The sequence below is a fragment of the Cupressus sempervirens genome, chromosome 7 (genome assembly GCF_028749045.1).
Source record: "Cupressus sempervirens isolate cs-2001-9-10 chromosome 7, ASM2874904v1, whole genome shotgun sequence".
Lineage (NCBI taxonomy): Eukaryota > Viridiplantae > Streptophyta > Pinopsida > Cupressales > Cupressaceae > Cupressus > Cupressus sempervirens.
In genome coordinates, this window is record NC_143124.1 from 150,576,690 (window position 1) to 150,604,418 (window position 27,729).

Below are 27,729 nucleotides of genomic sequence, written 5' to 3' on the forward strand. Positions count from 1 at the left end.
AAAATGTAATCACCATAATAACACCAATTTTAAGATCATACAAAATCCACATATGGTGGATGTACAGAGGACACATTGAACTGTGCCAATTCCTACCATGACCTAGAAGAGACTATTTTTTGGGAGGAGATTTTTGTCAGGAAAAAACAAAAGACTACCAAAAAATTGATCCAATATTCTTCAACTCCAAGAATGAAAATGCATCCAAATTTCTTGTCCCTGTAATTCCATTGTTAGACAAGTCCAAACCCATTACAATATCCAAGACGTGAATATGTTGATTAACATCTATTGAACATTTGGCTCAATTAATTTTTTCAAAGACATTGGAACTAGATGTGGTAATCAAGAAAAAAAAATATTAACCTTATATTTGCACTCTGTATGAACAAGATCTTGAATTCTATCCAACACGGTTAAGAGGTGTAAATAGGGTTCATTAAGAAATAAAATGAAAAAAAGGTTCAAAAAATGTAAACTTTTCCAAGACAAGATTTAGAACCTTGGTTAAATCATTATTAGCCTAATAAGAATATTAGAGACCATTAAAAAAGTCTTAACTTGAACATCATGTATTACCAACAACTCCTTATCCCTCCACGCTACCACAACTGAACAATCTAGAGAAAGAACAACAATAGGAATAATTCGTTAGAAAACCCACAAATATTGAGACATGCAAATTGACAAGAACTACAAATTTTAGAATGAAAGATGATATCTTACCTTTGCAAGTGATGACTTTACCAACAATTTCTATAAGAGACAGAGGAACTCTACCATCTCTACTCTGAGAAATCTTGCTGAAAGAATCAATTTCTATTCCACTCTCTATCTTCATTCTCCAAACAACAATAAGGAAGAAAAAATTTCACTTCTCTTCTAATCACCTAACCTTGGACATGAAATCTCTAATCAATATGTTGGATAGAGATAAATCATAGAAGGAAAAGAAGGATCTAATAATCCACTAATATTACTCTTCAACAATCAAATGTCTAGATTAAACCAATCGACATAAGAACTCATTGAAAGAGAAGAAATCAACATTCAAGAGGAAAATGACATCAAATCTTGGATCCATTTAACTTACAACAATAGACTAAAAATATTTTTATAGCACCACGTCAATAAGAAACTCTTATCATGAATGAAAAGGATTACAAGTCATGTAGTAGTGAATAAGAATAAATAAGTATAAGTAAGAAATACTAAGTTCGCAATCAGGTGAAAATAAGTAGTGAATAGACTAATAATAAATAACAAAGGTAATTAGAGTTGTTAACAGACATGAAAAGGTGCAATCAAGGAAAAGGAATAGGTAACTAAAGCACAAGTCCTTACAACTATAGAAGAATCATTTCAAAGACTAAAATGATAATTTAAAAATTATCTCTAGACAACTAACTAACTAGCACACATGATTCATCATTTGATATGCCCTTTAAGTAAGTTGATGTGACATATGTTGCCTCTTCATGGGAGACTTCAACAAAATGAGCAGAATTGAACAATGTGTTAGCACTAAATAGTCTCTTTTTGGTAGTAAATTATTCAGATCATGATCACATAAGCATGCAACTTCTCTATCTATGAGCCTAAAACCCTAAAAAAAATTTACATATGAAATGGTTTCAGTTATAGAAACATATAATTGAATTTTATTTGCTCAAATATCAATGCAAGGAATTATACAAGGAAAATTTGAGACAAGTTGTATTGTCTACAAACAATTAGTTTGTAAAAACATTTAAGAAAATGTTGTTTTTTTAATATTTGAGTCAAAATTCATGGAAATCAAACAAATAATTAAATCATGCAATTGGATTTCATAAAATGGATATCTTATGAATATATTTAAGATAAACTCTACTTTGATCATCTGAATATGAATTTAGTTTCATCACACCACATCAGGTGCAAAATCTCCACATAAATCATGGAAGGGGAGGGCATGTTGGACTACTACTAGATGCTTCTATATTATCTAGAAAAGAGTGACAGTGCATTAAATAATACTAAATTATTTTTAATCAAATGCGCGACAACACCAAACAAATAGACCTTTAAAATATGCATAAAAATCATTTCATGAAAGCATATTTTTACATACTTTTAATGTCTTCAGTCACAAAATCTTGCACCTCTCTTCTTTCCACATGTGCCATTCCTCCATCATACAATCTTACCTCTCTTCTTCCCATAGGCACCATTCCTCCATTCTAATAAAGTTATTACTAGAAAGAGAAATGTCATGCTAAAATTGGTTGTGGCAACCACTTATTATTTAACTTCCAAAAATGGAACTATAATATTGGACTTATAAATTTCACACATACTTTCATTCTCTCCAAATGATGGTCATAAATATTTTGTCAGTTTAGGAATCTCATTGACAGTAACCTTTGCATTTAATACAATGCCTTGCATTTCAGCTATTATAATTTGTATAGAAAACATTTTCTCATCTACAGTTTCTTCACTTCGCTGAACTGGGTCTTGTTTAATGCCGGTCACAACTAGTAAATCATTAGTTAATTCTAGTGAATCATCACTGCTGGTTACTATAGCTAAAGAACCTTTTCCATAGATCACATCACCATTGTTGAAGGTTCAAATCATTTTTCCTATTTCTAATTCTAGAATTGGAATTGCACGATTGAATTTAAAACTAGAAAACATGCCCGTGTGTGTGTGTGTGTGTGTGTGTGCGCGCGTGCGCATGTGCATGTGCGTGTGCGTGTGCGTGTGCATGTGCATCTGCGTGTGCATGTGCATGTGCGTGTGCGTGTGCAGGTGCGTGTGCATGTGCGTGTGCATGCGTGTGCATGTGCATGTGCATGTGCGTGTGCGTGTGCGTGTGCGTGTGCGTGTGCATGCGTGTGTGTGTGTGTGTGTGTGTGTGTGTGTGTGTGTGTGTGTGTGTGTGTGTGTGTGTGTGTGTGTGTGGGTGTGTGTGTGTGTGTGTGTGTGTGTGTGTGTGTGTGTGTGTGTGTGTGTGTGTGTGTGTGTATAGTCACATCTCTTTCAAATATAAATTACACACAATGTTTCTATAGTTTTTTAATCAAATTTTTGTACATTTCATGCAAGCATGGTATTTTAAAAGATCACATTTTATTAAGCCATTTTGTCAAAATTTTCATTATTAATGCTTCTAGATTTTGCATACATTTATAGCAAGGAAATTGAAACTACAATAGGTAATGAAATTATCCTCTCCTATAGACTTTGGTAAATGCCAATAGCTTGTTCCAAAGCTACCATTTAGCACAAGAAATATTTTCCTCTATTGATTAGGTTCTCATATAATGGTGATTTCAAAATACAAGTATTTTGTAAATTGTTAGTGTCTAAGTGGAATCCCCAACATAGAAAAAGTTGTATGAAGGGCATGAATTCTGAAGATACAAAGCCCAAATCATTAAGATGTGAGATATTGGACAGATATATAATAATGAAGTGAAAAGTTTAGATATAAAGCTATCAAATTTGAATATATGGTGTAGTTTCTAAGTACTCAGAGCTGCTAAATTCAAAACCCTACAAATACTTATATGACTATTTTGAGGTTGTAAAAGGTATATTAATATAATTAAACATATTTTATATTTTGTTTATTATTTTATTTTCTATTACAATTATCATATATAAATTCAATTATACTTTTCCTCTATACTAAATCTAGATTTAATTATAGTTAATTTATGGAAGAGATTTTATTGCAACTGTTTTGATATAATTTATTCTTTCTCTTAGTGAGCTTTTGAGTATGTACAATTAAAAAAAGATTTATAGTTTTATTTTTTAAATACTTTTTAACTTGATGTACTAAATCTTAGCTTATCAATGTCAAAAAATAAGATTTTGAGATTTTATTTTTAAATTAAATATATTTTTCTATACAATTCAAATATATTTGTCATAATTTTGTTTAAAAAGAGTACAAATGTATTTCTTAATATTTATTAACAAGAGATATTCTTATATCAAGTCAAAAGTATTTAAATAAAAAATATTAGTATTGCCTTAATGTACATACTTAAAACTCCACTAAGTGAAAATAATTAATCATATCATAATCATATCATAACTATTATCATTAAATACATCTATTATAGTAAAATAAAACAATTGAGTAAAAAAGGGGTTATAATTTATTAAAGCAAGAAGAAAAATAAAGTACAGGATCAAATAACCTTGTCAAGATTTACTAATTGGGCTAACTACTAGGGATAATCCAAAGATTATTGGTCACTATCAACTAACATCTTAAAAGTTTAATGTACTTTTAAACACTAACCCCCTACAAATATTAATATGCACTTCCATCTTGCTATTTTGAAAATGCTTGGATGAATTTCACAACCCTCTAAGGAGGCTAAGAGGCATACAAAACTATTTTATGCTTTAAATAAGTAGCATGTATCAAGCTTATTTTAGATGTGAGATAAAAAACCACCTAAAAATAGTAAACCATGAACAACCATTTTTTTGATGGTAATTATTCCTTTTCATTCCTTATATAAATGTTGTTTATTCACCAAAAATCTAAATTTTTAGCATGAGACAAGCGTACATGGACTTCTCGTGTAATAAGCCTATTAGCAAACAACCATTACAAGTGAAACACAAATTTTAATTCTGAAATATTATCAAATGTTAGCAAAAATGAGTAATCATCATTCATTTAATCATTTTTGTTTGAGTGACTAATTATTTAATCATTTATTTGGTCATTTTTACTTTTCTAGCATTGTGGGTTACCTAATGACCAAATTATTCATTTATTTAATCATTTATACTTGTAAATTACAAAATAATAGTAGAATTTGATTAGTTTTGGTAAAGTGACTAAAATTATTAGTCACATGACTAAAAGCTTTAGTCACATAGTCATTTATTTGCCAAAATTCTACTAGTGATGTATTGTTAGGGTCTAATGGCCTTAGGTATTAAGTTTGACTATCTGGAACCTTCTCAGCCAACATAAAATTACCTATTTAAGAAATGCCCAAACATTGTCTAGGACAACTCTAAGTGATAGTTCATAGCTTTGTCTTGCAGATTATTGTAATAAAGGCACCCATGTAGGTTAGCATATTTTAATTCTGATTTATGTAATTCTGCATTTGCAATGATAATAAGAAGCCCATATTTTGTTCTCACAAATTGTTGTTACTTCTTTGTTTATGTTATGTGTTTAAGGTATTAAGGGGAGCACCCTTTGTCGTAATATCTTGCATTCTCTCATGAACTAATAACCTCTCTCTCTCTCTCTCTCTCTCTCTCTCTCTCTCTCTCTCTCTCTCTCTCTCTCTCTCTCTCTCACTCACTCATAAAACATAACTTCTTTATATCTCTAAATAAGAGAGTTAGTAGTTAGTAACATAATTATACAGCATAATAATTAGTAAGAGAGTGAGAGAGAAATATCAAAAGTTAATTAACTTAGTTTGTGCATGTATGAAAGAGAGAGATATTTTAAGAGTTAGTAAAAGAGAGATCATATGATTTTTTTTAATTAGTAAGAGAGTGAGAGAGAAATATCAGAAGTTAATTAACTTATTTTGTGCATGTATGAAAGAGAGAGATATTTTAAGAGTTATTAAAAGAGAGATCATATGATTTATTTATTTGTGTGTGTGTGTGTGTGTGTGTGTGTGTGTGTGTGTGTGTGTGTGTGTGTGAGAGAGAGAGAGAGAGAGAGAGAGAGAGAGAGAGAGAGAGAGAGAGAGAGCCCTTATCTACCTAATCAATCCATGTTTGGGAAATAATGACTACTGTTATCATTTGTTCACCCACCAAAGATTCAAATTTCAAATGTCTAGCCCATCCAATGGCTAGTCCTAGAATTAATATTATTTTAAATGCCTAAGAGACATCGAAAAAATCTAAGCGATCAAGCCTTGTAAAATTTCTATAGCCTACAGGTTCTCTACCATCAGATCTAAGTTAGATCTACAGTTGGCGCTATCTTGCCATCAGTTGCTGTGCAAGATTTACGTTAGCGACATGGCACCCTTTTGCCACGTGTTCGATGGGTCCAATGGGCCAGGCAATGAGTTTGGCAGGTTGAAAAAGTTTCATGGCACCATGGGAGCTATGTCACTATCGTGTGTTGGCCAAAAAATCTGCATAGTGACATAGCACCCAACGAAAAGGTCTGACGACAGGCAGGTTGCGTCACCGAAAAAGTTAGCGGTGGGTGGTCAGTTTTAGGGGCCAGAAAGTTTCAAAATATGGCAAGGTGCCATGGCACCAATGAAAAACTCACGAGTTTTCTGTTAGTGACATAGCACCTGGTTGACACATGTCCCTCAGTAGGATCAAGGTAGTATGAACCCTCTAGGTTGGTGCCTTGTCAGACCAAGTTGGTGCTTCATTAGTCCAATGGGGAGCAACCACATATGCCAGGTCAGAGTACAGCCAGTGCAGTCAAAAGTTAAGATCTCCACCATCGGATTAAGCCAGATTGATGAAAGGTGCCATGTCGCCATGGTAGAGTTGTGCAATCTTTACCATAGCGACATGGTGCCCTTTCACCATGTGTCAGTGGGGCTAGGTCTCGCTAGGTTACGTCGGTTAGATATTGCCAGGTGTTGTTTAGGTGTAGTGCAATTGCTGAGGTGGCGCCAGATATGATGGGCCTGAGGTAAGGACAACGCGGAGCATGACGAGTCTTCACGATCGTCAGATTAGGGTAGATCGACGACAGGTGCCATTGTGCTATGAAGAAGCTACACGATGTATACATTGGTGACATAGTGCCTTGAGGACACATGTCTCACTGGCCTGGTCAGGATTGACGGTCGGTTGGCAGTTAGTGTAACTGTCACAGTTAGCAATAACAGCTCTAGGGTGATGCAGTTAGTTCAATGATGGGAGGTCAACCACAGAGGACTTCCCAGGTGGCAGAACAAAAAGAAGCAACTGGCCCGCATGGCCCAGTTGGCTTGTGGAACTAGGTTGACTCTTTGACCCCCTGCTGATTCATGAACCTAAGGGGTGAAGGTGATCGATTTTATCTTGTGATCTGATCTTCATGATCAATCCCAACCTACCAGAAATGAATGTGAAACATAGGGAGACACTCCACCATCTCAGTTGATCCACCTACCTAGTCAGAGCGCAGTTATGGCACTGTTCTATCTTCTCCAGGCTCTTTTTCAGAGGAATATCAGATTTTGGTACTCAAGAAAACCAAGTCTTTAATTGGATTTTTAGGGTGAGAAGTTATTGCCAGTAGTTGAGAAGTAAATGTAATGCAAAAAATCTTCAGTTATGCGTGAGCTATAAAGGCAATTTTGTGATCTTTTCTAAGGGGATTCCTTTTCTGATTTCTTTGCTACTGCTCGCAGGTCTACAGTGTAAAATTCCCTTTGTCTCTGAGCTGTATAACATTCTATATCACCTCCTTCAGCCATCAATGCATATGTGCATCCATCTTGCCTCTCATTAGTGTATTGTTGAGATCTACGGCTTGCATATTGTGTGTATTTTTGGCCTATTGGATAATATATAAGTGAATCCTTTTCCTTGTGTTATTCAGTTAGTTTCCTAATCTATATGTGGTTATTGATTGAGATAATTCTGGGTGTGTATGTCTTTTGGATGTTATCTTGGTTTTGTTGTGCATATATGGGCAGAAAAGAAGTGTAAACACTCTATTTTTGTGCATCACCTCCTTAGATTAGACTAGGTAAATTTTCTTTCGTGCTCTCTCTCTCCCTTTTCCTCTCCAAGAGTAGTTAGGTGCACCCTGATAGTAAGAGGAAGCCGACCTTCTTCAGAGACTCAACCTCGTAGTTCAAGTCCCACAGCTTGGAGGTTGTTTCTATGTTTCACTAGGTTGTCCTCGTGCATAGGCCTTGGACAAGGGTGCAAACCTAAGTGAGAACAGTTTTTGGCATGCCCGGTGGGACTGTTTTCAAACAAAATTTATAGTTTACTGGTGTCAAAGAAGAAAGAGTTTTAGAGATTAATGCTAAAGAGGTAGTGCTGGATTCAGTATTCAAGCCTTCAAGAGGCTGTTTCTTCAAGGTACTTGGTGACTCTAAACATCAACAAATCTGGTTCCAGGCAAAAGTTGCAAAAATTCATGCCCAAAGTTGAAACAAGAGCATCTTCTAGAGGTAAATTTCAATATCAAGAGCTTTCTCTTTCAAATCCTAGAAGAAGGAGGACTAGAACTTCATTATCACCAATTAGGGGTGTAATGACAGTTAATATACCTGTAAGATCTATCTCTACTCCTCCTGTTGCTCAAAATTAGCCTAGATTGCCATCAACACTCTCAATAGAACACTTGTTTACATGGAACAGCCAAAAGTTCATGCTTTTTCCACCTTTAATGGTGGAAGTCCTCTGTTGTTAGCCTAAAGACATGATATACCAGTATCTACACTAAAAAGTATACCTGATTTTAATGGTGAAACTTCCATGTCCCCTTTAGAGCATATCCAAGAGGTAGAAAATGTCTATAATATTCATGGTATTACAGAGAATGATGTTGTTGTCAGACTTCTAGCCTCATCTTTAAAAAGAAAAGCATTACAATGGTATAGAGGCTTAGCTCATGGTTCTATAACCGATTCAGATGGACTAGGAGTAGGATTATGCAAACATTTTGAGGATAAGAGTGACCATTTGTCACTTTTAGAGCAGCTGACTACAATAAAAAGAGCCCCCCATGAATGTATGACTGATTTTAATTATAGATTTCAAAAGACATGGGATAGAATACCCACTACAGTGAAACCTACCCCTGGTAATGCCTTCTTGCATTACCTTAGAGCTTTTAGCAATGATATTGCCACTACAATCCAAACTATGGGAGGAGATACCTTGCCTAATGCTTATGAGATAGCCATAAAAGCTGAGAACATCCTAATACAAGGAGCAAAATTGGCTCCAAGGCCCCCTATGCCTTTCTTTCCTGATGTTCCCAACCATGAACCAGCAACGGCCCCTCTTCCTACAAATTCTCCATCATAAGCCCTTCCTCCAGCTCCTCAAGCTTCCACGTCCTCAAATGGGATAGATGAACTCAAAGAGATGCTCCAAGGTCTAGTGTTGAATACAGATAAAAGAGAGAAGACACTAGATAAAAAATTGCAAGAGCAAGGGAGGGAGTTGAAGGACCAAGGGAAAAGATTAGAGGATAGTCTCTCTATGATACAAAAAATGAGTAACAAAGTGGTGGCCTTAGAAAGATAGCAAGCTCAAGGTGGCAAGCCTCCCCAATTGCAATATCAAGCTCCAAATGGTGGTAGGTCTCCTAATAAGTGGAATAGCTCTTTTGATCAGGGTAGGCAAAATAGTCATGCTTCTGCTTCAAGCTCAAATCATAACAGAGCTATAGTCCCTCAAAATAACTTGGCCCAAGATCAAGATTTATGTCCTTCCTACAACTATTTGTATACCTATTGCATGTACCAAAAGGCAGAATATTATTTAGCCCTAACTACCCAAGAACCTGCAGCAAAGCAATTGTACAAGGAGGATCATTCTAAGGAGGCCTCATATATTCAAGGACATGATGATTGCTCTTTCATGAATCATCAGATTGGGGAGCATTGTAATGTAAACCGGGATTCCATTGCTCATAACACAAGAAGTAAGAAGAGAGCTATGGAACATACTGCCCGACCTTCTCCTAAGCAGGCCTCAACTTCAAGTGTTGCACCTCATGCACGTGCAGCAAATGAACAAACAAGTACTTCACAATAGCAAAAGCAAGATTCTAGAAAGAAGGATGCAGGTGATCCTTATGTTGCTCCATCTCAACCTCTTATAAGTGCAGCTCTCAAAGTTTCTACCAAAATTCCTAATACACCATTCAGTGTGGTAGAGAAAATGAAGAAGACCAATGTGAATATTTCTATGTGATGTTGTTGCTATCATACCAATACAAAAGAGGATGCTGCAACAAGAGTTTGAGAAGATTGAACCCAAGGATCAGCCATCTACCATGGAGAGTGCCACAAGTCTAGTACAACCAACAAGGGATGTGGAGACAAGTAAAAAGGTTAGACCTCCTCCATTCTATGTTTCTCTGATTATAGGGGGCAAATTAGTCCACAATTGCATGATAGATTCAGGGGCTAGTAGCTCAGGAATGCCTAGTTGGGTTATTGATGCTTTAGGAATGAAATATGAACCCATTGTTAGGGATGTGTTACAATTAGATGGTAGTACTATCAAAATTGTAGGTATCCTTAGGAATCTGGAGATGGCCCTACATGCATGCCCTGGTTGCACTATGATTCAAGACATATCTGTTGCTGAAGTCAAGCCCTATTTTGCTCTCTATCTTTCAAGAGACTTCGCAGCTCAAATTGGTGGATTCATATCTGCTGATTGGTCATATATGTCATTTAAGACCAGATATGGAGGCAATGCCTCAATCAGAGCTGAACCTCAAGCCCTTCATCACACTGAATCTTATAACCCCAATCCCATCAACATGAATTGCCCTATTCTAGAGATGGATGAAAATGACATAGTAAATGAGCCTACCACTTCCATAGCAAAGATTCTTGATTTCTTCTTAGATGAATGGGCAAGTACATATTAGTTTGAGTCTATGTCAGAGACCCTTGAGACAAGCCTTAGTACATATTGCATAATAGAGAAAGATGCTCAAGTTCCTGATCTTATTGGGACTAATGATGATATAAATGGAATATGGAGTATATACTTTGATGGCTCAAGGAATAGAAATGAGTTAGGGGCTGGTGTTATGCTGATCTCTCCTACACAAATAAGATACTACTTCTTCTTTAGATTCCAATTTAGTTGTACCAATAATGTGGCCGAGTATGAATCCTTGATTCAAACTCTCCTACTTGCCCAAAAGAGAGGAATTCAAGCATTGAAAGTATATGGGGATAGTGAGTTGGTAATTAACCAAGTGAGAAACTGAAATATCACCAAAAATGGCCTGCTCAAGTCTTACAAACACAAAGTCTGGGATTTTCTTGAGGGCTTCAATGCATTTAATATTCAGAGCATTCCTAGGAAAGAAAATAAACATACTGATAGACTTGCAGCAGTGGGTGCAACTTATGATGTACTAGGGAATCTTGAGGAGAGGAGAAAGCAACAAATAAAGGTGGTAGTGAGGCCTGCCATCCCTGACAACAACACTCATTGGCAAGTGTTTGATTCTGATGAGCAAATTGTGAGTTTCTTGCAGAATGAGGCAAAATTCTCATATAGAAATTAGTCAAGACTACAAGATCAGTATGGTGATCAGGTCATTCATCTCAGTTCTAACAAGTTTCCCAAGGGTCTCATAACCTTGGAGAGTGTCTTTAATCTTGATGATCAAACAAGAGGCAAATGAATGAATCTAGCTGCAGAGAAGGATGATTATGCCCCAGTTACAATTGTTGATGGAAAATCTCTAAATATGGGGAAAGTATGTTCTGAAACTGAGCAAGAAAACTTCATTCAATTATGTCAAGAATTTAATGATGTATTTTCTTGGACATATGATGACTTAAAAGGGTTTGACCCTAGTTTATTTCAGCATACCATAGATTTAATTGATAAGGCCAAACCAGTAAGGCAAAAATAGAGACTAGTGAATCCTAATATTGAGCCCCTAACGAGAAAAGAACTATTTCCTATTTGATAGAGGCTAATATAATATTTCCTATCAAACACTCATCATGGGTAGCTAACCTTGTCCCTGTAAGGAAGAAGAATCGAGAAATCAGACTGTGTGTGGACTTTAGAGACCTTAATCAGGCTTCTCTTAAAGATCACCATCCTCTCCCTTCCATGGAGCAGATTCTGTCCAAGGTCAGTGGTTCAAGGAGATTCTCTTTTCTTGATGGATTCTCTAGTTATAACCAAGTGTTAGTTAAGGAATATGACAGATATAAGACTGCATTTACTACTAAGTGGGGAACCTTTTCTTATTGCAAGATGCCATTTGGGCTAACAAATGCAGGTGCCACATTTTAGAAGGCAATGGAGATGGCCTTCAAAAAATTAATTGACAAGTTTTTCTTAGTATACCTTGATGATATAAGTGTATGTTAAAAAAATGTAGAAGATCATTTTAATCATCTAAGGTAGGTATTTCTAAGATGTAGAGAGTTTGGGTTTTTCCTCAACCCAGCCAAGTGTGTCTTTGCTACAAGCCAAGGAAAACTATTGGGACACATTGTATCTAAGGATGGGCTAACCATTGATCCAAAAAGAACAAAGTCAATACTTGCCCTTCCTCTTCCTAAACACAAGAAGGGGCTACAAAGTTTCCTGGGTAGAATAAATTTTGTAAGAAGGTTCATTCCTAATCTTGCTACCATGGTGAAACCTCTTACAGCTATGCTTAAGAAAGGTATGGTCTTCTCATGGACCAAGAAAGGGAAGGAGAGTTTTGAAGAGATCAAGATAGCCATAGCCTCAGCCCCTACTATCATGAACCCAAATTTTGAGAAAGATTTCATCCTCTACACTCTAGGTGGTGAGTCGAGTATCTCTATTGTCTTGACTCAAACAAATGACAAGGATGAGGAATAGCCCATAGCCTTCTTTAGTGAAGGGCTCAAGAAATATGAAGATAAGTATAGCTTTTTAGAGAAGCAAGCCCTTGCGGTCATCAAAGCCTTGAAGAAATTCAAACACCTCTTATCCCACAATAAGATCCATTTGTTGGTGCCCCATGCCAGTGTAAAAGACTTCCTGTTAAGCAAGGATATCAGTGAAAAGAGAGCTAGATGAATCACTAGGGTAATGGAATATGATGTTGATATTCAGATTACCAAGCTGGTAAGGGGAAGAGGATTGTGCAAAGAAATGTTATTAGGCTAGGATTCAGATGAAGAGGTTGCTATGGTAATAACAGAGTAGCAGGAGGAAAGAAGTACTAATGGTCCAAAGAGTTGGATAAGTGATATGAAGAGCTTCTTATCAGGGAATGGATACCCTCAGGGATTGGACAGAACCAGAAGGAGACAATATAGACTGTAGTCCATCCCCTATGTTGTAATTGATGATATCCTATTCAGGAAGGATTTTAATGGGACCCTGTTGAGATGCATTGAAAAGGATTAGGCTAAAAGGATGATTAAGGAACTTCATGATGGCCCTGATGGTGGCCATTTCTTTGCAAGAACAACTGCCATGAAGATCATGAGGGCTAGTTATTATTGGCCATCTCTATTTCATGATTTTTATGGATATATGAGAAAATATGAGAAGTGTGCTTTCTTTTCAGGAAAACAAAGGCTTGTAGCTCTCCCCCTTCATCCTATTTAGGTGGATCAGCCCTTTACTTAGTGGGGGTTGGATTTTATAGGCCCCATTAATCCTCCATCTAGTGCAGGTCATAAATGGATTTTGGCTGCTATTGATTATTTCACTAGATGGACAGAGGCAGTTGCCTTGAAGGATGCCATAGAACCATCAGTTGTTGAATTCCTTGATGGAAATATATCTAGGTTTGGTGCTCCTTCTACTATCATTTCAGAAAATGCTAGGTCTTTTGTTGGGACCCAAATTTGTGCATGGGCAATGAATCACAATATCTACCTGAGCACATCATCAAATTACTATCCCCAGGGTAATGGTTTGGCTGAGTCTTCCAACAAGAATCTGATAAGAATCATGAAGAGGAAAATAGAAGACAATCAGAGGGTCTAGCATAAGAAGTTAAGGATTTCTCTGTGGGCTGATAGGATAACACCCAAGAGATCTATTGGGAATTCACCTTTTGTGCTGGTATATGGTAGGGAGGCCAGACTCCCAATTTCATTGGAATTCCCATCCCTGGAGTTGGCACATCAGCTGGAATTGATTGACAATAATGCCATGTCAGTAAGAATGGCAGAGTTGATTGAACTAGAAGAAAAGAGAAATAAGGCTATGAAAACCCTAGAGATACATCAGCAGCAAATGAAAAGGAGTTTTGATAAGAAAACTAGGGTTAGGACCTTCAGAGAAGGAGATTTAGTTCTAAAGTGGGATTCTAACAGAGTAAAACTAGGAAGACATTCCAATTTTGACCCACTATGGAGTGGCCCTTATCTGATTGCCAGTTACAAACAGGCTAATGCATTTCAGTTGAGCAAGCCAAATGGAGAGATTTTTCTCATTCAAGTCAATGGGATCTATCTGAAGCCCTATTTCTAAAAATTTGTGGATCCATGTACATAAGTAGTTTAGTTTGTTTTCTGTTGTTTCCTTCTTTTCAAGAAGTGCACGGGCATAGTCGTCTCCCTGTGAGGTAGCAAATTTTGAGGTGTCTCAGGTTGCAGAGGAAGTTTTGTTTTTTGTTTCCAGTTGTAGTTGCAGAGCTAGGGTTTTCGATGTTTTGATCTCGTCATACATAGGTTAGGGTTTCGTAGTTCTCAAGCTCATACCTTTTAGACCCTGTGGCCCAATGGATTGTTTACAAGCACTGGTCATGCATCGAGCAGGCTCATGCCCCCTGTGAGTGGCTAGAAATGTTATCATTTGTTCACCTACCAAAGATTCAAATTATTATTTTAAATGCCTAAGAGACATCAAAAAAATCTATGCGATCAAGCCTTGTAAAAGTTCTATGGCCCGCAGGTTCTCTACCGTCGGATCTAAGTTAGATCTATGGCTGGTGCTATCTCGCCATCAAAAGCTACACAAGATTTACATTAGTGACATGGCACCCTTTTGCCACGTGTTCGGTGGGTCCAACGGGCTAGGCAACGAGTCTGGTAGGTCAAAAAGTTTCACGACACCGTGGGTGCTATGTCTCTATCATGTGTTGGCCAAAAAATCTGCATAGCGACATAGCGCCTAATGGAAAGGTCTGACGGCAGGCAGGTTGCGTCACCAAAAAAGTTAGCAGTGGGCGGTCAGTTTCACGGGCTAGAAAGTTTCAAAATACGGCAAGGCACCATGGTGCCAACGAAAAACTCATGAGTTTTCTGTTAGCGACATAGCACCTGGTTGACACATGTCCCTCAGTAAGATCAAGGCAATATGAACCCTCTAGGTTGGTGCCTTGTCAGACCAAGGTGGTGCTTCATTAGTCCAATGGGGAGCAACCACGTATGCTAGGTCAGAGTACAGTCAGCGCAGCCAGTGCAGTCAAAAGTTAAGATCTCCACTGTCAGATTAAGCCAAATTGATGGAAGGCACCATGTCACCATGGTAGAGTTGTGCAATCTTTACCATAGTGACATGGCGCCCTATCACCACGTGTCAGCGGGGCTAGGTCTTGCTAGGGTACATCTGTCAAATATTGTGAGGTGTCATTTGGGCATAGTGCGATTGCTGAGGTGGCACTAGATATGATGGGCCCAAGGTAAGGATAGTGTGGAGCATGACGAGTCTTCACAATCATCAGATCAGGGAAGATCGACAGCAAGCACCATCGCACTATGAAGAAGTTGCACGATGTATACGTTGGCGACATAGCACCTTGAGGACACATGTCTCACTAGCCCAGTTAGGATTGACAGTCAGCTAGCAGTTAGTGTAATTGTCACAGTTAGCGATAACAATTCTAGGGTGGCACAGTTAGTTCAATGACGGGAGGTCAACCATAGAGGACTTCCCAGGTGGCAGAACGAAAAGAAGTGATTAGCCCACATGGCCCAATTGGCTTGTGGAACTAGGTTGACTCTTTGACCCCCTACTAATTCATGAACCTAAGGGGCGAAGGTGATCAATTTTATCTTGCGATCTGATCTTCATGATCGATCCTGACCTACCAGAATTGAATGTGAAACATAGGGAGACAATCCATCATCTCAGTCGATCCCTCTACCTGGTCAGAGTGTAGTTATGGTACCATTCTGTCTTCTCCAGGCTCTTTCTCAGAGGAATATCAGATTTTGGTACTCAAGACCACCAAGTCTTTGATTGGATTTTTAGGGTGAGAAGTAAATGTAATGCAAAAAATCTTAAGTTATGCTTGAGCTATAAAGGCAATTTTGTGATCTTTTCTGAGGGGATTCCTTTTCTAATTTCTCTGCTACTGCTCACAGGTCTACAGTGTAAAATTCACTTTGTCTCTGAGTTGTATAACATTTTGTATCATCTCCTTCAGCCATCAATGCATATGTGCATCCATCTTGCCTCTCATTGGTGTATTGTTGAGATCTGTGGCTTACATACTGTGTCTATTTTTGGCCTATTGGATAATATATAAGTGAATCCTTTTCCTTGTGTTATTCAGTTGGTTTCCTAATCTGTATGTGGTTATTGATTGACATAATTCTGGGTGTGTATGTCTTTTGGATGTTATCTTGGTTTTGTAGTGCATATATGGGTAGAAAAGAAGTTTGAACACTCTATTTTGGTGCATCACCTCCTTAGATTAGACTAGGTAAATTTTCTTTCATGCTCTCTCTCTCTCTCCCTTTTCCTCTCCAAGAGTAGTTAGGTGCACCCTGATAGTAAGAGGAAGCCGGCCTTCTCTGGAGACTCAACCTCACAGTTCAAGTCCCACAGCTTGGAGGTTGTTTCCATGTTTCACTAGGTTGTCCTCGCGCATAGGCCTTGGACAATGGTGCAAACCTAAGTGACAAAAACTACTTTTTTTAGACAATGTTTGATTCAAATGGAAGGAAAGAAAAATCTTGATGTCCTAGAATTGTTTTTTCTCCATTATGTTATAGATCGAGCTTTGTTACCTTTCCAACACATTTTGAGCAGAGTCAATCAAATGTCAGATGTGAAAGTTGTGGTCTCTAGAGTAAAGTCCATTTTTACTTCAAAACCTAATTAGGTTTTGAATGTACTTTTTTGTTTTTGAATAACTTGATCAGTTTATTTGAACATCTAAAAGTTGATCAAGTTTTTTTTTTTAAATATATTTTTTCTAGGCTTGGTTACCAAGCCTAGCCAATTTTTAAAATCTTAAATGACCCAATCAGGTTAGTGACATTTTTTGTGTTTCTTTTGGTTCTATCCACTTTTTTTTAATAAATAGATCTTTAGATTTATATAATGAAAATAAATTAATATTAAAAACTAATATTTTATTCTATTAAGAGATTTAATAGTATAAATTTACAAAGATTAAAAAAATATTAAAATTCAAATGTGAGGGTCATGATTTTAATAATTATTAATAAATATATAAAATAAAATAATAATATAAATATATCTAATATAATATATGTGTTGAATTTCTCAATCATATTTATTTGATTTAATAAATAATTTCTCAGGTTGCCTCCTATATCTTGATCCATTAATAAGGAAACTGAAATATATATATTGAAAATAATTTGATTAAATTTTACATGTCTGAACACTTAGGAATATGTATATTTTTTTGGCCCACTTAAGGGTTTAAGAACTTGAATATTCATAGACCGAAAAAATGAAAATTATTTTCAATGATATTTGTAGATATGAATGTTTTTATTTATATCTAAATGAAAAGTCACATCATGACTAAGTAGTCACATATATACAAGATGTAATATGAATAAAGGCACCCTTTGGAGGATGTGAATCCATGTTGGGACACATAGTGCCTCTTAGAAAACATGGATTGCTGGATGAGTAAGACAATACCAAAGCATGTCTAGTCAACATGACATGTAGTCAGTCCAATTTACTCTCAATCAAAGGTAGGTAAGGCTTGACTTTATAACATACTTGATGCAGATGCCATATACCCTATTACCTTTGACATGACAAACATGTACAACATGCAAACCTCTAAACAATTACTAACCTACATGACCACCTAGAAGATGTTTGATATTGGATGGACATGAAAGGCACATCAATGTGAATGCTGATATATTTTAAATAAATAAATAAATTGAACAACATTGGTTCATCAATCCATCCCTATGTGACCTCAAATGAACATGGAAAGTCCTATGAACTATGAATAACTTATGCCATCAAATGCAGCTTGGTTGTACTCGATGCCTAATGTGTCCTCCTCTTATAATGTGCAGGAACAATCATAAGATGTCCCTAAGTCACTTTGGTATGTCAAATCATGGAATCCCTCAAAACATTATAAATAAGAAGGAAACATGCCTAATTGCGCTAATAGAAAAGCTTTGACCATATAAAAGGAAACTTTGAATTATATATATATATATATAATTTTTATTTTGATCTAAAAGATACTTGTTACTAATGTTATTTTTCCATTTGAGATGACTTGATGGTCAAATGTTAAACTTTAATTTCTAGTATCATAGATGATAGATTACTATGTTGTTCAATTAATAATATCTACACAATGATGCCCTTTTGAGATGACAGTATGTTTTATGATGATATCTAGTTATTATGTGTTTGGAAATATCCTCTAATTACATTTATATGTTGGACTTGTCAAATATTTAGTTCAATCTTTCTTTGTGATGTTTTATGCAAAAGTGACTAATGTAAATGGATTATTTGAGTATAATTAAATAAATGGTTAAGTTAGGTGATTTAATGCATTTATTGCTTTGGCTATATTATTATGTACAATTCCACTTGATCATGTGGTTTAGTGTGCATGATTTATGTCCCTAGTAGTGGCACATGGAGTTAGTGATTAAGTTGTTCATAGATAACCAATGTCATCCTTGTATGGTTGATGTATCCTATTTAATTGTTTAAATTAAACCTTCTGGTAATTTAATAAATCCAAACTCATTTTTATTATGTGATTAGACCTATGAGAGTGTTTGTGCATTTAGAGGTTCGCATTGTTGCAAAATTTATTAAAGAATTTTTTGATTTTTGGTTTAAGAGAATTTTGCGCTTTATTTAATTTAATTCAATTCAAAATAGCTTTGTCATAGTTGAATTTCAATTACTTGGAATAACCTATTTTTGTTTGGGTTGATTTAGGGTTTAACTAGGTGACCTGGTTAATTACCCTAATCTTTTATTCACTCAGAAAGTGACTATATATCCAAAAAGAAATTTTATTACTCACTTCTCACTTTTGGAAATAGAAATTCAAGAGCAAATTTCCAAATCCTCTTTTGTAGGATTGTGTTTTTGTTCTTTGTAGGAGTTATGAGCATGGGATCATCTCAAGATTGGTCTCATTGGATCCATCTCAGGGAGACTATGGATTGTTGTGACTTTCAACAGTTTTTGTGAGGTTTTTATTTTTCTGTTTGAACACTTGTATTTGCCTTTTGGTTGTCAAGTAGGGCTCTCCTATTTTTCTATGTTAGTTCTATTTTTTCTTCTTTTTTTGGTAGTTATTTGTTAGGAGGATGAGAACTAGTGTTCTCCTTAGTTTATGAGTGCTAGCTCTACCCAATTGGGCAAGTATGGGCATTTCCCTATTTCTTAGGATGGGGGTTTTGGGTTTTGCACCGTTATGCTAGTTGATTTTGCATATGGGGTTCAAACCCAAATTTTATTGGATTTTTGTGGCTTATTTACCCAAAGGTAGAATGGGTTTTATTTTTGTTGATTTTTGTCAACGTTGGGTTTTTGAGGTTCTCACCTTGATTTGTGTACCACCTAATTTTCTTAGGTTTTCTTGGCATGGTGTTTGTCGTGGTTTTGGATTATCCATAAAATGTTAATCTAACCACTATTGCATTTTTTATGTTGCATTAGGATGTGTGTCACATATGTGCTCAAGATGTTTGTATTCAATTGAGTGTGATTTTGCTTGTGTTCTCATCTAGCCCTTATTGTTATAATCTTTGTGTTTTTGGTATGCCCACACATGAGCATGTGCATGTGCATTTTTTGGGTGCTTATGAGGCCCAATCTCCTAGTTGTTATCTATAGAGGTATGTTCATTGGGGTTTAGTTAGGAATATGCATTACCTACTGGTACTCATCATATGATGAGTATGGGTATGTATGTTAGTACCATGGAGGGGCTTCTCTCATAACCTTGGCGACTATTTCCTACAGGGTTGGCATGAAGAAGTTCTAAACAAGTAATAACTAAATAATTTACTAGGTAATAAATCTAAGATAATAAAAATTTGTGAGCACCCAAAGTTCATCCAAGCACACTTAAAATGTGAGCACCTAGAGTTGACCCAAGGACACAGTGTGATGCATTTCCTAGGGGAGTTTGACTCCACACAATATTTAGCTTGGGTTTCATGATGCCAAGATAATTACCCTCCATCAAGTCCCTATATAGTTGACCCATAGAGTTTCTAACTAGGACCTATTGTATTTTTATTGTCTCATAATCTTGTTTTTAGTCCTCTTTACTTTCTAGTATGAGTGTTAGCTGTGGAAGTTTTTTTTCTATCTTTGTGGTTCGATCATTATCTCCATTAGCATGGTGGGAGTGGGCCTACGAGTTCTATGTGGCTAGGATGTGTAGCTATCTATACCATTTTTGGGGATCTATGTACAAATACAATCTATTTCTAGTTGAGAGTAATGCTTAATGTTTCACTTGGTATTTTGTGTATCCTAGAGTATGTTCCTTTTGATTTATGCTTTAATTGGAATACTTGGATATCATGTTTAGATGAAGTTTTTTTCATTTGATGCATTCCTTTATTATGATGTTATAACATTTGGGTAGATGATTGATACACTAATAGTTGGAGTATCTATGCTTTGATGGATTAGCATGTTAGATCTTTTGTTCTTATGATTTTACTAATGTTGTAGTAGTGACACCCTTAAAAGACAACTCCAACTATCTCGTTGGTAGTTTGGGATGTTATGCTTGAGGGATGACCACGACCTTTAGGGTCTCATGATGCTATCACAATTGGGAGGAACCAAGCATGTTTGTTAGTTTTTTTGGTGCTTCGATGTTACACTTTTCCTATATATTATGTTTTTTTTATGAACCATGTATGTACATTGTAATTTTTCTTTCTACATATTTGCGAGATGCTATGGATTAGATGTTTAGATAGTTGTTGCATACTTTCTAACATGTTGTACATTCATTTCATGCACTTGAGTGACTTATCCTCGACTTTAGTGGTTCTAACACTCCTCGCTATGGAGTTTCTTAACATGTTTTCCTCCTAAATTTAGTGTTTGTACCTATTTATTTTGGGCTTGGGTGATATAGGATCAACATTGTGTGACACTAGAAAAATGTCACATTGCTTTAGAGAAAGTACTGCTATAGAAGAAAGTATCACACTACTTGAGAAAAAGTGTCACACTACTATAGAAGAAAGTGTCACATGGCTATGGAAAAAGTGTCACACCACCAAATAGATAGTGCTGCTCCACACTAGAAAATTGTTGTACCATTATAGAGGAAAGTGTCACCTGAAGTTTGTCTATAGACCTGCTCGAGTCACTAGCAAGCACTTTTCAACTTGACCCAAAGGTTTTGAAAGGTGATTTGGGTACCCTCTATAGAGATCTTGAAATCTAGTGAGTTTGGATTAACCACAGACAGAAATAACAATTACATGCAAATATAAACAATATTAGAAAATAATGGATCACATAGAAAAGAACACAAGACACCAAGATTTAATGTGGTTCAACCAATCCCTGGGCTATGTCCAACAAATAGCAAGTCAAATATTATTATGATCTAGTGATTACAACCTAATTATAATCCATGATCCCTTACAGCTCAATATTGCCGCAAGAAGCAATTTTTACATCACGTCTTATGAAACAATTCCTAACCCTAAGCCCTTTTATACAAGTATTTGCGTACTTTAGGGTTAAAATTAGTTACAACATGTTAGCAATAGCCAATTGGTGAATATAAGAAATAGCCAATTGGAAAATATTAGCCATTGGCGAATAGTAACTTGAACCCCATAGAAATTATGAAGTATGTATAGTACTCTCCTAATTAGTCAGCACAAACTAACAATCTCCCACTTGGGGACTAATCAAACTCCACACAAGACAATAATCTCCCACTTGGAGACAAATCTTGTAGCAATGCTACTACTACAAGGGGCTCCCACTGGATCAATCCACCCTAGACTTTGTTGCACCTTTTTTCCTATTTAGTCTAGAAGATCAAAAAAAGCTAAAGTAGAATTCAACTTCTCCCTTGTACCTATCTTTGTAAACATATCTATGGGATTATCATCTATATGTGTATTAACAAGCTTTAACTATCCATTATCCAAAACTGATCGAATGAAATGGTAGCACAATTGAATGTGTTTTGTCTTTGAATGTAGAACTAAATTCTTTACAAGATGAATGGAACTTTGACTATATGTAAAAAAATAATTATCCCTCTGAGGGTGTCCCAATTCTTCTAAGAACTGAAGCCATATCATCTCCTTGGCTACCTCTATAGTAGCAGCATACTCTGCCTCTATAGTGGATAAAGAATTAACCTTCTGTAAGCTAGAAACCCAACTCACTACTGCCCCACCAATAGTAAATACATAACCTGTAGTACTTCACCTAGTATCAATATCCCCTATGAAATCTAAGTCAACATATCCCCATAAATCAATAGTAGAGCCCCCAAAGTGTAAACACTTACCAGATGTTCCTCTCAAATATTTGAGAATCCATTTAACTGCACTCCAATGCTCAATTCTTGGATGACTCATATACTTGCTAACGACTCCCATTGCATGTGAAATATTTGGCCTTACCATAGCATACATCAAGCTTCCTATAGTTGAAGCTTAGGGTACCTTGGACATCTTATCCTCCTCTTCTTGTGTCTTTGGACACATCTCCTTAGTCAACTTCAAATTACCAGGTAAAGGTGTGTTGATAGCTTTAGCATTCTTCATAGAGAAACATTGCAACACCTTCTCAACATAATCAACCTAAGATAGTGTCAATTTCCTATTATTCCCATCTCTGCAAATCTTCATACAAAAGTGTTAGTGAATAGATTGTCTTTCTAATTACACAATGATAATTTGCTCTATGTCGAAGACTTGGAAAGTAAAAAATGTTCACAATAGTTGAGAAAACTTCATGTTGTTTTTTCTCTCTCTATATTTATATGTACAACTCCCTTTAAAAGATTTATCAATGAATCAAAAACCAGTTTCGCACTTTTTCTAGAAAGTACATAAGGACTCTCACATACTCCTAGGTAGTGAGGTAATAATTCATTCATAAAATAAAGATAAAATAATTCAAAATCTTTCCTCCAAAACCACCCATTCAAAGAAAAAAATGATACAACAACTTCATAATAATCATTCAAGAAATTTAACCAATGTCAACTACAGAAGAAACAACAACAGATATCTTCAAACAAGAAAACAAATGCTTAGAAAGTAACAATGGTTTAAACACTTCAAGCACCAAATTTCAAATATATATATATATATATATATAAACTTCTTTCTTGCACATAGTCATTCAAAAAGAAAACATATATATGCTATCTGTTTGTTGCTATAAAAGTATCTACTTATCAAAATATTTTCTAGCTTTCTATTCTAACTCCTAATTAGTTCAATGCCCCAGTATTTATAGTTTCATTACAAATTTGAAAGGCCTCCATTAAATCCTAGCTATTTAGGTTTAAATAGTTATTATATGAACAAAAAATAGTTTTTAAAACAATTGCCTAAAACATGACCAGAAGTAACTATCCCAATCAGACTTCATCATTGGTCTTTTCTTCTTTGCCCATGGTTTGCCTTACCAATTTCTAGCTTCTAAAAGTGTTCATGAATTCTTGCATCGCATGGGAATGGGGCTTCTTCAAACTCAGTAGCTTAGTTCTACAAGCATCTTTTTTCTGTTTGAATTCCTTGATTTTTAGGCTCTGTTGTGGCATGCTATTCTTGTTTAGACATAACATGGATTCAATATTTGCTAGTATGGTGAAATCACTACTAGTAGGCAATTCATTATCTTTAATCTTTTTAATAGCATGATTTAAGCTCTTTGTTAATGCTTTAGAATCCATGTTTCCACCATCAAATTGTAGAATTCCCATTGGATTTACTATATTCATATCTTTAAGAAGCTCCTCATGCATCCCAAAAATCTTTCTTTTGATGGATTGCATCTCTTTATTAGCTTCTTTGTAGATTGATTATTTCTAGCCCATGTTATTTTTCATGATGAACAACATACAAGAATCCATAGTTTTCATAGGGCTCTCACTTAGAAACTTAAGCACTCCAAATTTTTCAACTTCAGTCACCTAAAACACAATAGCCTAACACTAACTCTGTTTGGTTTTCCACCTTGGAATAAGAGTTTGAATCTCTCCCAAGAGCATTTCCCCTTCAACATACATAGTGGTGATTGCTGGGATAAACTTATTACCTTCTTTGATAATGGAGTTCACCCAATCATGCATTGCATCTAAGAGCAACTTCCCCTTTTGCATCTATTTTACTAGTTGTTGGTTGTCTACAGAATTAGGGTCGAAATATTGAGGGGCTTGAACAACTAGTAGGGCTTCGAGATTCATCAATGAATCAATATAAGAAGCCATGGTAACCACTAAGGCATTGAGTTCCCTCTTCTCCCTGTTATCCTTTTCCGACTAGGTTAATATATGATCAGTAGAAAACTTTAAAAAGTTATTGCTTGTATTTTTGTTGATGGTCCCAAGTTCAACCAAAGTAACTTTGAAGCCTTCACTATCAATTTCTCTAGATTCATAATTTTTCTTATATGTAGCCAGTTCTACTATGATCTTCCCAATCACTAGATCTTTAATTAAATGGGCATCAATTTTTAACTTTTTAACTTTGGAATCATGTGCTGCATATTTGGTTACAATGTCTTTTATAGGTGTACATATTGGCTACAAATTCATTTTCTTACTGACTAAGCTAGATAACCAAGATGGGAGAAAGGGATTAGTAGAGATTACTTGAGTATCCTGGGTAGGAGTCATGAATTTAGGTTGGTTTTCCCTAGGAGCTTCAATAAATTGCACATCACCATTAGGATTGTCTAAGAAACCAAAACCATCACCCAAATCCTATCCTTGGGTCATCATCTTTTCCTTCCGAACTTCTTGCTACATAAGGGCTTCAGACTTGGCTTTAGATTTGGTTCAAGGAGACATGTTTTGTGGGTAATAGAATATTTTTCTTCTTGCCAAGAATAAACACACAACCTATAATAGGAGATGAAACTTGGATGTTAAAGGTCAGTGGTTCAAAAAAAAAATCCATTATTGGAGATGGTTCATTGACTACTTTCATGCTCTACCTCCTTAACCAGTTGACTATGTGACTGAGAATGGATTTGGTTTTTAGATTTATATCATCCTCTTCTTCCTAATTCCAATCCACTTCTAATTATCTTGACTTGTTGGCTTCCTCCCATCTAGGTTCAATAATATATGAACCATCTTCAACTACTCCAAGTTGAAACTTCAATTTGAGGGAATTGATTTGTTGAAATGTTAATCTTGAGTGGTCTCTTTTTAACACTTCCTCTTCATTTTTATAGTCTTTCCATAAATCCTCCAGGTGTGTGATTGTGGATAACTGACCCTTCAGACCAAGAACTTGAGCTACAAATCCTTTACTATCAAAATCCCTTCTTCCCTAGTAAGACCCAAAACCAAAGTTGAGAAAATTGCTTCCTATGACTGAAGTGTTAATCATGTTGCTACAAGTCAAAGGGCCAAGCTTGATAGGAAACACCAACTCCCAATTCTCTTGTGGTAGATTATCCTTAATGGCAGAGAATAACTGCTTGTAGACCTCAGCTAAAACAAAATAGTCAAGTGCATAATGTGATAACCTCATTGGCTCATCCTCGAACCCACCTATTCTCAAATAGGTGAATTTGGGGAACTATGTGTAATAGCTCTCATAATTGTGAATTAGTCTTTGGGCTTCTGAGGACAACTTGGTCATGGGTGCCTTTTTCAGAGATAAATGTACACTTTCTACCAATACATCATGCACCTTTCTAAAAATTTCTAACACTTTATCTCTTTGCGGTAGGGGACAATATTGATAGATTGTTATTTCCTCACTCCAAATCTCATGGGGTAGGGAAGTGAGATTTTTGACACAAGCAATGCAATATATAAGATAAGAGGCCAAGTAAAAATTCTCCTTAGATTCCTTAGCATGTCTAAGCTATGTTCTTAATGAGCTAGCAATTATTTTTACCCAATCCATCCATTGTTGTCCCTTTAAAATAATTCCAACATAATGAAACATCCATTCTTCAAAAAGGAGGACATCAACCAAACCCTTAACTTGATTTAATAGTACTACAAGATCATAAATATGGGATTTTAGGTGATCTTTTGTGATTATCTTGGGTAGCCTAGAACCTCCACTATAATTAGTCATTGTCCACTTCTTGGCTAGAATGTTACGATATTCTCTTGGGGTTTCTTGGTATTCATCTAGGGATTGGATGGGAGAAAATGAAAAAAATGTACTTTATTGTAGATGCAACACTGGGGTGATAGTTTCCTTGGATATTGATAGCATAGGTTCTCCATCTTTATTCAAGATACTTTAACTCCTTATATCATAATGGTCAATACAAAGTTGGAGAAATTCAAGGCTTAACAAGGTAGGAGGGAATGTTGGGCCTTGAATCATACCACTAGTAAAGATTTCCATACAACCATTTAATTCATCAGCTCGCTCAAGGAAATTCAACTATAATTTTTCTAGCCTAACACCTTCTAAATAAGTAGCATAAATAATGGGTCTTTTGCACTCCAAACTTGACACATTCCCAAAGAAATGTAACATGAATTTCATCTTAAACAAGGAAAGCAAGGCTCAAACTAATTCTATTTTGAAATGCACACAGACGGTAGAGCAAAAGGAAGGTTTTTTTTTGTTCTCACCTACAACTCGCTGAGAAACATAACCTCTTTTCTTGTGCCTTAGAAACTCCTTCAAATCTCCCTTTTGCATGATAGACAAAAGAAAAAATATGCTCTTTTTAAGGGAAAGAGGACATACATGTGAAAGTACAACCTCATAATAAGGCATTCATGACAGATCAACTATGGCTAAGCTCACACATTTGAAATCTTTTGATGTGACCGTTTATTAAATACTTCCCTTTGTGACTGTACCAATAATGATTAGCTTTTTCTGACACCCAATCCTTCCTTTTTGGAAAAAATATCTTCCACTTTAAGTCATGATGGAATTTTCCCATGCTTGAAATTAATGCACCTCTTTTGAATTATTACCTCTTGACGTGGTAATTTATGCCACGTGAAAATGGCGGCTTCACCAACCCATAATCAATTTTTTCCAGAGAACCTTGGTTACAAAACTGCTTTGAACTACTTTGAACCAAGATTCAAAAGGGTTCAAAGTAGCTCAAAGGAACACTCTAAAGTTTCATGCAAATCACTTGCAGAAAACAAAGGTTAGTGTAAAAAAATTTGATTGAACTACTTTGAACTACTTTGAACCAAGAAAAATCTGTTAGTGAAGAGATTGTCTTCCAAGAAAATATACATACAAAATAATTCTAAATCCCCAAATGAGAAGACTAAATTAGCACTAACAGTGGAGTCACTGCATTATTAAAAAGCATAAACGCCCTCTAAATTTATTTGGGTACAACTCGCCATTCACGATTTAAAAAGAATTCACAACAATACAATTGATAATGCTTTTAACCTAAAAGCAAGAAAGGTTTACAAAAATCTATATGTAATAATGATATAGATGCAAAAAAATTAACTAATTGAATGGAAATAAATAGAAAATGACACCAAGTTCGTTTGCCCAATCATTATATCATAGAAGAAAAACAAAAATAAATATGAATGGTTCTTTCTAGATGTACGAATAACTAAGCCCCAAGTCTAAAAATAATCATAGCAATAATTTACATGTATCAAATCTGTATTAAGAGATAATCAAAATAACTCAAAGATTAACA